We start from the raw sequence: 15,444 nt of genomic DNA on the forward strand, positions 1-15,444 counted from the left end.
CCTCCGTCCCCCGGAGGAATGTCTTAAGTCAGGAGCTGATTAGTGGTTGAAGGCAGCTGATCTGTTTCGAAGCCTGTGTGTCCGGAGAGGCCAACGCTTTCATTAGCCAGCAGGAATGGGCTGGAGCGCGTTTGTAGTTGGGAATCCTGAGCCCGGGCTGTTGTTTGGAGGACTCGGGAGCAGCAGTGGATTTCGGCGTTACCAGGAGAGGTCTCGAGCACCAGATCCCTCTTCCTTCACTTCCCAGTAGTGGGTTCTAGCCGTTCCCAGCGCCTTCATTTCCAGAAGGCGATTTTACCCAGAGAAAGGAGAGGGAAGATTTGCTCTACCTTTGGCTTCTTATCAAATAGCTAAATCACATGGGAAGCTGGTAAAGAAAAACAAAAATGAATGAAACAAACAACTAAACAGCTTGCTGGGCCCCTCCAAGGCCCACTGAACCAGCCCCTCGAGGCAGCCACCGGGAATCTGTATTTTCATAAGCTTCTGATGAGCGGGAGGATAAGTCAGTCAGGGCTGGAAACTCCCGGATCAGAGCAAACCCAGCTCCTCAGCGCCTGAGGAGAAGACGCGTAGTCAATATGGTTTGAAATAATGTGTAAATGAATATATAAATGAAGAGCTGTCTTCAAACGTGGAAGGAAAAGTTAACAGTTTGATAAAAAGCCATATTGACAAACCTGGGAAAATGGGCTGTTGGTTGATTTGGGTGTAAATTCCTATCACGTTTTTCTTCTTTCTTTTCTTCTTTACTCCTCCTCTCCCTCCTCCCCCACCCCTCCTTTCCCCTCCTCCTCCTCTTTCTTTTTCTTCTTCTCTTCTTTTTTTTTTGAGACAGGATCTCACTGTCGCCCAGGATGGAGTGCAGTGGCATGATCTCTGCTCACTGCAACCTTGAACTCTGGGGCTCAAGCGATCCTCCCGAGTAGCCGGGATTACAGGCACATGCCACCACGCCAGGCTACTTTTTTTTTTTTTTTTTTTTTGGCTTTTCTAGAGATAGGGTTTCACCATGTTGCCCAGGGTGGTCTTGAACTCCTAGGCTCAAGTGATCCTCCATCCTTGGCCTCCCAAAGTGCTAGGATTACAGGCGAGAGCCACCACACCCAGCCCCTTAATGTTTCATTCTACTATTTTATTAAAGACTGAAAACCACAGTTAATAATGTGGGGATTTTGAATTTTTTAAATTTACTTTTTTTTGAGACAGGGTCTTGCTTTGTCACCCAGGCTGGAGTGCAGTGGTGTGATCAAGGCTCACTGCAGCCTCGACCTCCTTGGGGCTCAAGCAACCTTCCTGCCCCAGTCTCCAAGTAGCTGGATTACAGGTGGTAAGCCACTGTGCCATCACTACAAGTTCCAATTTTTTTTTAATTTTTAAATGTTTTCTTCAGCCTGTTTGAGTTTGAACTACTACAGTTTTTTTTTTTTTTTTTTTTTTTTTTTTGAGATGGAGTCTTGCTCTGTCGCCTAGGCTGGAGTGGAGCGGCGCGATCTCAACTCACTGCAAGCTCCGCCTCCCGGGTTCACGCCATTCTCCTGCCTCAGCCTCCCGAGTAGCTGGGACTACAGGAGCCCGCCACAACGCCCGGCTAATTTTTTGTATTTTTAGGAGAAACAGGGTTTCACCGTGTTAGCCAGGATGGTCTTGATCTCCTGACCTCGTGATCTGCCCGCCTCGGCTTCTCAAAGTGCTGGGATTATAGGCGTGAGCCACCGAGCCCGGCCAGAACTACTACAATTTTTTTAGGGTAATTTGGTCCTCTCTCTCAAAAGTGCACTTACCCTCTATCCAGGAATTTCATTTGTAGGAACCTATGTTATGTACAATTTCACTGAAGTATTGCTTGTATTAGAAAAAAAAGTATGGATGATAGGCAGGTTGAATAAATGTTAATGTTTTCATGTAGCTATGTATAGGAATGCCGCTATGGAAAGACATCCAGGACACCTTGTTAAATGAAAAAAGGTAAGTTGCCACCAGTATGCATAACATGACCCTATTTGAGTAAAAAAATAAAAAAATGTGCATATGTTTATAGTATTAAAAAACTTCTGGGAGGATTCAAGAGTAATTATAGTGGTTACTTCTGAGGACAGGGATTGGATGGGGTGGAAGATATATTTTTACTTTCCAGTTTATCCTTTCTATATTGCTTGAATTTTTAAAGACCATGAACATGCATTACTTTTCTAAATTAAAAACACGAGTTTTGATTTTTTAAAAATTGGAGAGGGTTTCATGTGGAAGAGAGACTCAACTTCCAAGTAGTTCTGGAAGGAAGAACTCTGACCAGTTTTGATACAGTTTTAGGTCAAAATAAGAAAAATAAGGAAAAACTTTGCTAGGTGTTAGGCTGAGGCTGGGATATGGAAGACAGTGTTTCTTCAGGAGGAAGTGAACTAGATGCTTCCTCCAGCTATGAGATCATGTAAGTCTTCTGGGACACAGGGTTAAATGCTCTGATATCAGACTACCTGGGCTGGCTCAAATCCCATTGCCGCTAAATAGGGCTGTGTGACTTTGAGTGAGTTATTTAACCTCTCTGTGCCTCAGTTCCATCATATGCATAGTGGGGATCACGTTGACACCTACCTCATAGAGTTCTTGTAGAATTAAGTGAGATGGCACATATAAAACACTTAGCATAGTTCCTGTTCAAAAACTGTTGAGCGTTTCTTTGCTATCTCATATGAATTGGTGGCTAAAAAGTTAAAAAGTGGCTGGGCGCGGTGACTTACTCCTTTGGGAGGCCGAGGAAGGCGGATCACTTGAGGCCAGGAGTTGGAGACCAGCCTGGCCAACATGGCAAAAACCCATCTCTACTAAAAATACAAAAATGAGCCGGGTGTGGTGGCGCGTGCCTGTAGTCCCAGCTACTCAGGAGGCTGAGGCATGAGAATTGTTTGAACCCTGGAGCTGGAGGTTGCAATGAACTGAGGTTGCGCCATTGCACTCTATCCTGGATGACAGAGAGAGACTGTCTCAAAAAATAAAATAAATAAAATAAAAAGGAAATCAAAGAAACAGTTTCTACAATTAGAAAGGCTGTTTTATTTTTACACCCTTTATGGAGAAGGTCAAGTATTGGATTTTCAGAATTAATGGAATTATTGGGTTGGTAGAATTTCATACATGCTGGATGGCTTTGCTGACAAAACGAATTTTTGTTTACCAGATGCTGGCTCAGTGTTGCCCCATAGTGGCCAATCCTGGGAAGGGCTGCTGGGGTTGACCCCTTCACGCTAGAGTGCTTCTAGGCTAGGGTGTGAGTTCCACAGTCAGGGCTGCCTGGCTGCTTGGCCGAAGGATGAGTGAGTCAGTCCACACCTTAGTAAGGAAAGCATGTTTGTGTGCCCTCCCATGACCCAGCCAAGAGGAAACCAAGAGCACTTTAATATGGTCTTCCCTCCCTTGTAATTTACTTAGCACGCTTCACTTCGCCTCTGCAAATGCTCAAGTTCATTTCTTGTTTAAAAACAAAGTAAGATGTCACTGAATCACTGTGCAATCTGGTGCACCCTTGGTTTTCCTCAAAGGTTGTTGGAAGAAAAGGCCACATGAAAACCATTTCTGCTTTTGCCAGAAAACTTGAGCAGGCTGTTATGTTGTTATGGTCTCCTAAATAAGGTCTCATGTGAAAAATTCTTGTAAAATTTAGGGGCAGGAGAAAGTTTGTGTCCTCTGGGCCATTACTCTGCATCCTCCTGTATGATAACGAGAGCTCTGTGACTTCACACTCTCTCTTCTCTGCTTCAGCTGCTGAGAAATTCAGTACCAGACCAGGTGCCCAATCTCAGTAATTAAATTAACCCAAATGGATAAGGTGTTTACCTCCTCCTCCTTTTCTTGGTACTGATTTTTAAAATAAAAATTTTGGCAGCTTTTTTATTGACTTTACTGCATAGTTGTACTTTGATGTATACTCAAATTCCTTTGAGAAAGAGGAAAGGAATTCACAAATTAAATGAAAAATTGAATATTGGAAGGTTTTTTTCTGGTGGCACGTTAAATGAGATATTAAGTTAGTGGTTGTACTTGGGTTTTGAGACTAACAAGCTTATAGGTCCAAGATTTCAGGTCATAATTTTTCTTTACTTGGGAAAATGAGAACCTCATGCATATCAGGCCATCAAAGAAGTCGTGGGGTGTGGTGAAAAGACAGAAAGCAGTTCAGGCTTGTTTTTTGTTTGTTTGTTTGTTTGTTTGGAGATGGAGTCTCTCTGTCACCCAGGCTGGAGTGCAGTGGCATGATCTCGTCTCACTACAACCTCCGCCTCCTGAGTTCAAGCGATTCTCCTGCCTCAGCCTCCCGAGTAGCTGGGACTATAGGCGCGCACCACCACACCTGGCTAATTTTTGTAGTTTTAGTAGAGACGGGGTTTCACCACAAGGCTTGTTTTTTATCCACTGTCACCAAGGATAATATTGAATCAGTGTGAACATTCAGAGACCGAAAAAGCTAGAAGCCCTATTTGGACCCAAAATACTTTCCCTCTGCTGTCATTTCAAACATGCCACCATTAGGGCTTCATTTCCCTGCAGTCTTCTTTAAATACCAAAATTGCCCTGGGAAGGATAAGACATCAGTTTCTTCATACTTCAGAGCAAATGGGATTGATTCCCAGGGCCTCCTTTCTGTGGGCTGGGTTTTTGCCTCCTCACCAAGAGACTGGGCTCCCTGGGTGAGCAGAGGCTGCTGGGTAAGAGAGACTTAGTTCTGTTTCAACAAGCTGTGTGGCCTTCGACAAGCCCCCTGACCTCTCTGGCCCCTGGTGTCCTCACGTTTCCATGAAGGGCTTTTGAGGATGCTCCAGCTCCCACATGGCCAATCCCGACTCCCCTCCCAGGGCCCCTGATGGGCCCTGAGGCAGGTGCCAGTGGAGTCACCTTCCAGCCCGGCGGGGCCCATTAGCTCCTTGCTCTGTTGACTCTCAGGTAAAGCCTTTCTTGTGTTTACTCAGCAAAGATTCTTTTAAGACAGGCTAAGCACACGGTTTACTCTGCTAACAAGCCTTGGCATTTATTGTGAGGACCTGTGTTGACTTATTCTCGAATCTCCATTGACATTCACTGAGAAACGTTAACGCAAACACAAGGAGACATCCTGGGAGCTCTGAGGCCCGACATTGTGCTGGGGAAGGAGCTCCAGAAAGGGCCATCCTTTCTGTTTTGGTTAGAATCACCTTGAGAGTTAAAAATAACAATAATATAGGCACCATAAGAGATTCTAATGATCTCCTTTTACTTTTTAGGTTCAGTATCTGAACACTTTTGCTAAAGGTCTCTGGAAAGCTCCCTGTGTTAATTCTCGATGAGACTATGTCTGTGCCGGCTGCTTCCTGAGCCTCCTTCCATGTGCATAGGCCTGCTGCATGCTGGAGACCCGCGGCACAGCTGCCAAGTGCCCCTGTGTGGTTCTGTGATCTTGGGACAGTCACTTCCTCTCTGTGGTTGTCAGTCTTCTCATCCCTAAGGTAAGGGGACGCTGTCTCCACGCTCATCTCCTCAGCTAGACTGGGGCCTCAGGCCTGAGCCCAGGGCCTAAGAGCCCTAAAAAATGTTTGCTGAATAAATGAATGAATAAGCCACATTAGCCACTCTCTCTGGTCTTGGTCCGACATCTTGTGCCTGAATCCTCCCCCAGTGCAGGCTCTGCTTTGAGTCGTACGTAGTCTGATGAGATCTGCTAATGGGGTCACTGCAGACAACCACAGAGCCCCAGCGTCTGACTCATGCGCTGCGGCTGCCAAGTGGTTTCACCTGCCTTTGCCTCTCTCATTACCTCCTCTCATCCAAGCTGATGCTTGTAAAGGAAACAGCTTTCAGGTGAGGGGACTGTGTATTTGGTTTGTCTTTGTTGCCTGGAAACTGTTGACATCCTGAGACGTTCTGTTGCCTTCACTGGGTAATGAAAAATTGATTACTTTTCTCTCTGTCAACAAACTATAGCCCGTTCCCCTTGGCTGGGAATGGGTGAGAAGTGTGTGCGTCTTGCTCCGTGGCTGTTTGCTTGCTTTCAACAAGTTGGGTTTGCTTGACTTAGAGGTGGGGGTGGGGCCCAGAGCAGAGGGACAGGATGAGTGGCTGTGGGGGAGGCTCTTGGGGAGAGGACTCTCCTCACTTCCCTCGAGCGCTCCCTCAGTTCCAGCAAATGCCTTCACCCAGCTGACCCGTGGCATCTCTCCCCTCTGCAGTGTTCTCTCTGCTCAGCCTGCCCAGAAACCTTCTTGAGTCTCTCCAGCCCCGGGGACAGCCTGAGATACACAGCTAATACCATTTCCTCTGTGTTCTGCTCTGTATGGTGTCTCCTCTGGACTGTGCACGGGGCTGGCATCCCCTACCTGAGGGGATGGGCAATAGATATACCCAGAGGAGCTCAGCATGCTAGATTTAGAAGGGACCTCAGAGAGCATCCAGCCCTCTTGGTTTTACATTTGTGGAAGAGGAAGCTCATAGGGCAGGTGATGTGGCTGTGGCCACATAGGTAAGTGGTAACAGAGTATGGCTTCTTGACTCCCAGTCCAGTGGGATGAAGGTCGTCAGTTTGGTACTCACTGTCCTTGGTGGAATATGAAAGTCATGGGATGGCCCTTACCCCAGGAACATATCAAACACTCAGCAAAAGGGGTCAGAGACTGGGCAAGAGTGGACAGAGGCCCGGGGTCTTTCCGTGGGGAGCATGGTGACTTGGCCACTCAGCAGGGATGGAGGTGGCAGAGCTCACATGAGAGAAGCTTTCAAAAGGTGGTGTTGAGAGAACAGTGAAGAATGGGCTTTGCGAGGGTGGCCTGATGTGTAGGCTTGGCTAAGTCCTCTCCTTTCCTGATTCCATGTTTGGTGCCTGCATGCCTTGCTCCCCAGAGCGGGGACAGTGTGTGGGCCCCACAGCCATGGGAGAGCAGAACTGCCCAGGGTAGGAGGTCACAGCCTCAGGCTGCCTGGTCCCACTCCAGCAGCCTTCTTGGCCCCAGGTAAGATCTGTAGATGACCCCGTAGGCTCAGCCTTGCCCCCAGCCTTGGGGGATCCCATGCTTGCAACAGGATAGATAAGGGCTCTCTGAGATTCCCTGAGCTATCACTCCTGGCTGGCCCTACTTTAGACCTGCCTTGCTCCAGGAAAGGATCTTACACTTTGTTCCAGGGCCCCAGGCCTGCCTAGACATCTCTGAGTCAGCTTCAGGGGATCATAACTTTAAGCCTCTTGTTCTTCACTGATTCCTGTACTCAGGCATTTCTTGAGTTCCTTAGTCCCTGGGTTTCGGGCTGGCTTAGGAGCAGCCAATTGGAGGGCTCTGGACGTGTTTTGCTTGCTTTGCATCAATGGTGGACTGGGGCTGGGGCTGGGGCTGGGAAGGGTGCTTTATCACTGATGTCATTAAGAATTGCCAGTGCATGGTCAGGATGAGAAGTAGACTAGCTTCTTTTTTTCTTCTTGAGACAGTCTTGCTCTGTCACCCAGGCTGGAGTGTAGTGGCGCGATCTCAGCTCACTGCAACCTCCGCCTCCCAGATTCAAGCAATTCTCCTGCCTCAGCCTCCCAAGTAGCTGGGATTACAGGCTCCCGCCACCACGCCCGGGTAATTTTTGTATTTTTAGTAGAGATGGGGTTTCACCATGTTGACCAGGCTGGTCTCGAACTCCTGACCTCAGGTGATCCACACACCTCGGCCTTCCAAAGTGCTGGGATTATAGGCGTAAGCCACTGTGCCCGGCCCAGACTGGCTTCTACTCAGTTTTATCACTATTGTTACTTTCTCTACAGACTCATTGCCTGACCCTGGGGGATGGACCCTTCTGCCCCTCACCCCCACCCCAGGTATACCACCGGCAGGTATAGAGGTTTTTACATACTTATTTCTTTTTAAAATAAACCTTATTTTTTAGAACAGTTTTAGGTTTACAGCAAAATTGAGCAGAAGGTACAGAGATTTCCCATATATCACCTACCCCTACAACATGCACAGCCTCCCCCACCATCAAAAACCTGCAGGGAGTTGTCCATTTGTCACAGTCCATTAACCTGCATTGATACATCATCATCTCCCAAAGTCCATAGTTTACATGAGAGTTTGCTCTTGGTGCTGTGTATTCTGTGGATTTGGAAAATGTAGAATGACGTGCATCCATCATTGAGGCATCACACAGAGCAGTCTCACTCCCCTAAAAGTCCCCTGTGCTCCACCTGTTCATCCCTCCCTCCCCCAACCCTGGCAACCACTGATCTTTTTACCGTCTCCATAGTTTTGCTGTTTCCAGAATGTCATCTAGTTGGAATCGTGCAGTCTGTAGCCTTTTCAGATTGGCTTCTCTCGCTTAGTAATGTGCATTTAAGGTTCCTCCATGTCTTTTCATGGCTTGGTAGCTCATTTCTTTTTAGCACTGAATAATACTCCACTATCTGGTTGTGACATGGTTTATCCATTCATTTACTGAAGAACATCTTGGTTGCTTCTAAGTTTTGGCAATTATGAATAAAGCTGCTATAAACACCTGTGTGCAGGTTTTGTGTGGATATAAGTTTTTTTTCAACTCCTTTGGGTGAATACCAAGGAGCATGATGTATAGAATTTTAAAAATTGGGAAGCAGGTGAGGCACGGTGGCTGATGCCTGTAATCTCAGCACTTTGGGAGGCCAAGATGGGAGGCGTGCTTGAGCCCAGGAGTTTGAGACCAGCCTGGGCAACAAAGTGAGACCCCCATCTCTACAAAAAAATTAAAAAGTTAGCCGGGTGTGGTAGTACACACCTGTAGTCCCAGCTACTTGGGAGGCTGGGGCAGGAGGATCCCCTGAGCCCAGGAGGTTGAGGCTGCAGTGAGCCATGGTTACGCCACTGCACTCCAGTCCGGGTGACAGAGCAAGACTGTCTCGAAAAAAATAAATTTAGAAACATTACCCAAGTTGTGGATTTCTGGTTTCTTGTTAAACATTGGAGGATCTGGATGGTATGTGTCTGATGGTGCAGTCAGCACCGCTGCTGCTGTCCTTTTGGGTTGGGCATGTGCCACCTCTTCAACTCCTCTCTGCCCCCACCTTCTATAGTCTTTACTCTGCCACAACTGCACTCGTGCCTAGCCATTTGAGTTTGCAATCCCTGGAGGAGATAGCGTAACACTTCTCAGGTGGGGAGCCTTGAGAATGGTCCAACTGCATCACTACGTGTCCCTGGTAGTCCTGGATTTGGTAGATGTGGTTTAGGTGCCCTGGAGGTCCCTGTAGCAACATGTGATTTTCCTGTGGCCTGGTTTTGAAGTGAGTGTGCCACAAGGTTGGTAGAATGGAGTGAATTGCTGACAAGCGAGTGAGTGGGCCTAGCCTGCCACCTGCCACCCAGCTCTCAGTACCCCTGTTGGGCTTGGTTTTGTTCCCAGAATCCAGTCTTGATGATTTGCCTGACAGTCTGCTCCTTCCCAGGTGCAGGAGTTTGTTTTAATTCTCCTTTCCTTCTATGGACTGGACGCATTTGTCTACTAATTCATTCACTCATTGAATTATTCAGCATGTATCCACGAATTATCTATTAGGCAAACACTGCTTTCGATGTCAGAGATGCAGAGATTAATTAGATCAAGTCCTAACTCTTAAAATTCTCTTATCTGGTGGAATAAAGACCCTTCAAGGGTTATACTGTGTTTAGGAGGTCTGTGGTAAGGAGCAGCAGCTGTCAGGAGGCAAGGGTGGGGCAAAGGGGTGGGCTTGTGTGGGAAGGTGTTAGGGAGGCTTCCTGGAGGAGGAGATGTTTTGGCTGTAGAGAAAGCTGCTCTTAAACAACACGGAGTAGCTAGATAAACATCCATAGAAGTGCAGGGATGTGGTGTGGATGGAACTGAGTGTAAGGAGAGTGGCAGTTGAAGGGATGACTGGGTGAGGGCCAAGCTCAGAGTAGCCCTGCCCAACAGAAATAGGACAAGCCGCCTAGGCGATTATAAACTTCCTAGGGCCACATTCAAAAATGGAAAAGGACACAAGCTAAATAACTTTTATTTTATTATTATTATTTTTTTGAGACGGAGTCTCACTCTTGTCGCCCAGGCTGGAGAGCAGTGGCACAATCTCGACCCACTGCAACCTCCACCTCCTGGGTTCAAGCGATTCTTCTGCCTCAGCCTCCCGAGTAGCTGGGATTACAGGCGCCCTCCACCATGCCCAGCTAATTTCTTTTTGTGTTTTTAATAGAGACTGGGCTTCACCACGTTGGTCAGGCTGATCTCAAACTCCTGACCTCAAGTGATCCACGCACCTCGGCCTCCCAAAGTGCTGGGATTTCAGGCACCTGGCTCAATTTTTTTTTTTTTTTTTTTTTTGAGATGGAGTCTCGCTCTGTCGCCCAGGCTGGAGTGCAGTGGCGCTACCTCGGCTCACTGCAACCTCCACCTCCTGGGTTCAAGCGATTCTCCTGCCTCAGCCTCCTAAGTAGCTGGAATTACAGGCATATGCCACCAACCATGCCTGGCTAATTTTTGTATTTTTTTTAGTAGAGACAGGGTTTCACCATGTTGGTCAGGCTGGTCTCAAACTCCTGATCTTGTGATCCACCCACCTTGGCCTCCCAAAGTGCTGGGATTACAGGTGTGAGCCACCGCACCCAGCCTTGAGCCACTGTGCCTAGCTTACCTGGCTCAATTTTAATAATGTATTTTATTTAACTCAATATATCCAAAATATTGTCATTTCAACATGTGGCAGTAGCCACACTTCAACTGCTCAATGGCTACATGGACTAGTGGCTACTGTAGTGATGGGACATTCTTCTAGAACGTTCTATTTTTTTTTGAGATGAAGTCTCATTCTTTCACCCAGGCTGGAGTACAGTGGCGTGATCTCGGCTCACTGCATCCTCTGCCTCTGCCTCCTGAGTTCAAGTCATTCTGGTACCTCAGCCTCCCAAGTAGCTGAGATTACAGGCTCATGCCCCCATGCCTGGCTAATTTTTGTAGTTTCAGTAGAGATGGAGTTTCGCCATGTTGACCAGACTGGTCTCGAACTCCTGAGGTCGAGTGATCCGCCCACCTCAGTCTCCCAAAGTGCTGAAATTACAGGTGTGAGCCACCATGCCTGGCCTCTCTAGAATGTTCTTTATCCTCATGCCTCAAGGAGGGAGTGACACAGTGGGTTTTTGTTGAAGAAATACCCTCCAGCTCCTGGAAAAGTGGAAAAGTGCCTGAGGGAGGGAGGTGGGGAGGCCCGTGGAGGCAGTGCAGGAAGCACCGACCTAGGCGTGAGACGGAGAGGAAAGCTCAGGTATGAAGGAGGATTGTTTTTTAATGACTGTCTCCCAAGGAAGTTGTGATTCAGCCTCCTGAGAAGATGTGATATCAGCAGGAATCCCCACTCCTCGTGAGAGCCCCAGAATTGTCTTGAGCCCTAAGACAAGGATATAAATTTAGGGAAGTCATCATAGACAATTTTGCTCTCAAACTCAGGGAGCTTGACTGGGCACAGTGGCACACACCTGTAGTCCCAGCAATTCGGAAGATCAAGGCAGGAGGAATGCTTGTGCCCAGGAGGTCAAGACTGCAGTGAGCTGTGTTTGCACCACTGCACTCTAGCCTGGGTGACAGAGCAAGACCCTGTCTATAAATAAAACAAAACAAAAAGCCACCCAGGGTGCCACCATCCGCAGCCCCATGTCAGGTTCAGATCCCATCCCTCCCTCCCAGCCTGCATTTCCAGAGGCCGTCTTGACTCCTTGACTGAGACAGCATCTGCCCTTCTGCTCTCTGCCTGTTTCTCACAGATGGGGAGGGCTGAGCTCAGGGGCCGACTTTGAGCCACTGTCCCTGGGGCTCTGTCCTTGTCCTGAGCTACCCCTCAGTTCCAGCTGCAGATCTAGAGCTGCACCCTGAGTCAGCAGTGGGACCTGAGTCTCAGAACGGCAGAGGAGTCCTGGCTGTCTGCTGAGGTAGCGCATGAGGAAATGGATTCCTCGTGCTGGCTGGGTGGCCTCTGGCCTGTCATTTGTCCTCTTTGGACCCGTGCTTCTCACAGCATAGTCCGTGGACTGCATTGGCTCTCAAAATATTGTTACTTGTCTATATGGAGACAGGTACAGTAAGTACCTGCTGAGAATGTAAGAGTAAACATAGAAACTTTTGGCAGGGTGCAGTGGCCCAAGCCTGTAATCCTAGCACTTTGGCAGGCCAAGAGGAGAGGATCGCTTGAAGCCAGGAGTATGAGACCAGCTTGGGCAACATGGCGGAATCCTATCTCTACAAAAAAATACAAAAAATAGCCAGGCGTGGTGGTACACGCTACTCAGGAGGCTTAGGTGGGAGGATGCCCTGGGTGGGGAAATGGGGAGAGATGTTGGTCAAAGGGTAAAAGTTTCAGTTAGACAGAAGGAATACCTTTTTTGAGGTCTATTGCACAGCATGGTGACTATCCTTAATAATAATGTATTGTATATTTCAAAATTGCTAACAGTGTAAATTTCAAATATTCTTACCACAAAAATGGTAAGCGAGATGATGGATTTGTTAAAATTAGCTTGACTTTATCATTCCACATTGTGTACATATATCAAACATCACATCAGACCCATAAATGTATGCAATTAATAATAAAAAAATTATAAACAGGAACAAAAGACCAGTGGCAACCTGGTCCTTCTTCAGAGAGGGCTTGGGAAGTCCTGCCTCCACCCGCTTTCCAGTGGGGTGAAAGGGAGGTGAGCCTTGCAGTTCTCCTTTGGGGCAGGAGGGGGCGGCAGATACACGGGTAATCCATCTTTCCCTGCAGGACCGGTTCCTTCATTCTCCAAGCATCCTCCATTTGGCACCTTCTGGATGCTAGGGACACAGGGAGAAAGAGAGGCTTTCTCCTTCTTCCTGTTTTGCCTCAGTCCAGGGCAAAGCCACCAGGGAGAGTGTCCAGGAGGGCTGTCTACATGGAGGTGACATAAAACGTGACCCCTGCCAGGGGCTCTTCTCCCAGGAGGTGTAGCTGCGTGGCTTGAGTGTATAGCAGAGACCTGAGTCGGGCTTTCTGGGTTCGAATCCGGGCTCCTTCTCTAGTTGCTGTGAGACGTAGGAAAGGCTTTGGAGTCACCCCAAAGCCCAGCTTCTTCAAGTGTAAAGGGGGCATGTTAATGGTGGCTGCCCTACAAGGATATTGGGGGATTAAAGGATAATTCTTTTTTTTTTTTTTTTTTGAGATGGAGTTTCACTCTTGTTGCCCAGGCTGGAGTGCAATGGTGCATTCTTGGCTCACAGCAACCTCTGCCTCTCAGGTTCAAGTGATTCTCCCACCTCAGCCTCCCAAGTAGCTGGGATTACAGGTGCGTGCCACCATGCCTGGCTACTTTTTTTGTATTTTTAGAAGAGACGGGGTTTCACCATGTTGGTCAGGCTGGTCTCAAAGTCCTGACCTCAGGTGATCTGCCCGCCTCGGCATCCCAATGTGCTGGGATTACAGGTGTGAGCCACTGCGCCCGGCAGGAGATAATTCTTATAGAGCACTTAATACTGTGCCTGGCCTGTACAGACACCTGCCCAAGCAATGTGTTCATTATTGTTGACAGTCTCATCCTGTCTTGCTTTCTCTCAGCTCCTGTGAGGTTGAGAAATGTCACTCTTCTTTGATAGGCACTTTTCCTGAGGGCAGCCAGTTCTGCCAGTCACTCTGACTGTTGGACCCTTTGACATAGTGAGATTTGGCTCAGTCCTAACCTCCTCCAGGAAGTCTGCCGAGATGATCCCAAGTCCTAAGAGCCTCCTCACTGTAGCCTCATTTTTTCAATGATTAATTCCTAATTTGTCTAATTTCTTCCTCCTGCATGTCACCCCAGCCCTGCACAGACTCTGCACGTTCCATAGTGTACAAGGCATTGTCCTAGCCATCTTGCTGCCAGAAGACACTGTGAGGGTTGCAAGCCTGGCACCGGGAGCCAGCCTGCCTGGGTTGGAATCCTGGCTCCACATCTGGCCAGCTGTGTGGCTTTGGGCAAGTTGTTTGACTCCTCTGGGCACCCAGCCCTCAGTTTCCCTGTTCTATCTTGCATATTACTGTGATATGAGTGAAGTAATGCAGGTGAAGGCCAGGTACCCACATCAAGCAAGTGCCCAATAATCCCAGCACTTTGGGAGGCCGAGGTGGGCGGATCACTTGAGGTCAGGTGTTTGAGACCAACCTGCCCAACATGGTGAAACCCCATCTGTACTAAAAATACAAAAATTAGCTGGGCATATTGGCGGGCACCTATAATCCCAGCTACTTGGGAGGCCGAAGCACGAGACTTGCTTGAATGTGGGAGGCAGAGATTGCAGTGAGTCCAGATCGCACCACTGCACTCCAGCCTGGGTGGTAGAGTGAGGCTCTGTCTCAAAAAAATATATAATAATAATAATAAAATTAAAAAATAAATAAATAAAAGTCAGGCCAGGCGTGGTGGCTCATACCCGTAATCTGAGCACTTTGGGAGGCCGAGGCACGTGGATTACTTGAGGTCAGGAGTTCTAGACCAGCCTGCCCAATATGGTGAAACCCTGTCTCTACTAAAAATGCAAAAAAATTAGCCAGGCATGGTGGCACATGCCTGTAGTCCCAGCTACTTGGGAGGCTGAGGCAGAAGAATCATTTGAACTCGGGAGGCAGAGGTTTCAGTGAGCCAAGATTGTGCCACTGCACTCCAGCCTGGGCGACAGAGCAAGACTCCATCTAAAAAAAAAAAAAAAAAATTCAGCAGAAGAGAACACTGCGGCTCAGGAAGAAGAGCTTGATTATTAAGTACCTACCAAATGCAGGGCCCTAAACATACACTATCTCATTTTTTCTTCCCAGAAGAAAGGTAGGCACTTTTGTCTCCATTTTGCACATGAGATACTCAGTTGCACAAGTCTGCAGTACCACGGAGAACAGGAGTTGTTCCCGATATGAAGTATCTGACAGTTAGTATCTGATACAAAGTCCAGAGTTCCTCTTTGCCGGTTTTGTGATGGAAGGATAAAAAGATGTGGGTTTTTTGGGGTCCCCTAGGCATAGACCTAGAAGGCCAGAAATAAACATTTATTTTCCTCTCTGTTTTGCCTGAAAACCAAGAGGGCTTTCAAGAGGATAAAGGTGTTAGTGGGAAAGTGGGGGTCTCATTCGAGGACCCCCTAAGGGTCTCTTGTAGCAGGTGGCCCTGCAGCATTAAAGGCTCTTGCAGAAGAGCGTGGGAGTGAGCAGCAGGGGGCGCTATGCCCTCGGCAGAGAGACGCAGCTTCCCTGGGGAAACAGACCCCGGGCTTTGAGTGCTTAGGAGCAAAGCTCAGCCTGAAATAGACAGGCAGCAGCACCCCAGCCCACTCACCCACTGAGGAAACTTGAACCTGAGAGCTGAGAGCTAGAGGGACCTCCCGAAATCAGGATCAGTATGGTCATTGCAAGCACTGGCTTTGGAGTTTGTGGATTTGTAATTGAAAATCCGCTCAGCACTTTCTAGTTATGTGACCCCTGGCAGGTAC

The 15,444-nt window shown here is 48.0% G+C and overlaps 1 long non-coding RNA gene across 1 annotated transcript in view; it reads left to right on the plus strand.

Annotated features, from left to right (window-relative positions):
- The first annotated feature begins 1,436 nt into the window (after positions 1-1,436).
- Positions 1,437-15,444, plus strand: part of LOC101151643 (uncharacterized) — a 106,484-nt gene continuing 92,476 nt past the window's right edge. The window contains exons 1-2 of the long non-coding RNA XR_008671769.2: positions 1,437-1,968; positions 5,256-5,477. This is a non-coding gene — a long non-coding RNA (uncharacterized lncRNA). The remainder of the gene's footprint in view (positions 1,969-5,255; positions 5,478-15,444) is intronic.

The sequence above is a fragment of the Gorilla gorilla genome, chromosome 16, assembly GCF_029281585.2.
Source record: "Gorilla gorilla gorilla isolate KB3781 chromosome 16, NHGRI_mGorGor1-v2.1_pri, whole genome shotgun sequence".
NCBI classification, from domain to species: domain Eukaryota; kingdom Metazoa; phylum Chordata; class Mammalia; order Primates; family Hominidae; genus Gorilla; species Gorilla gorilla.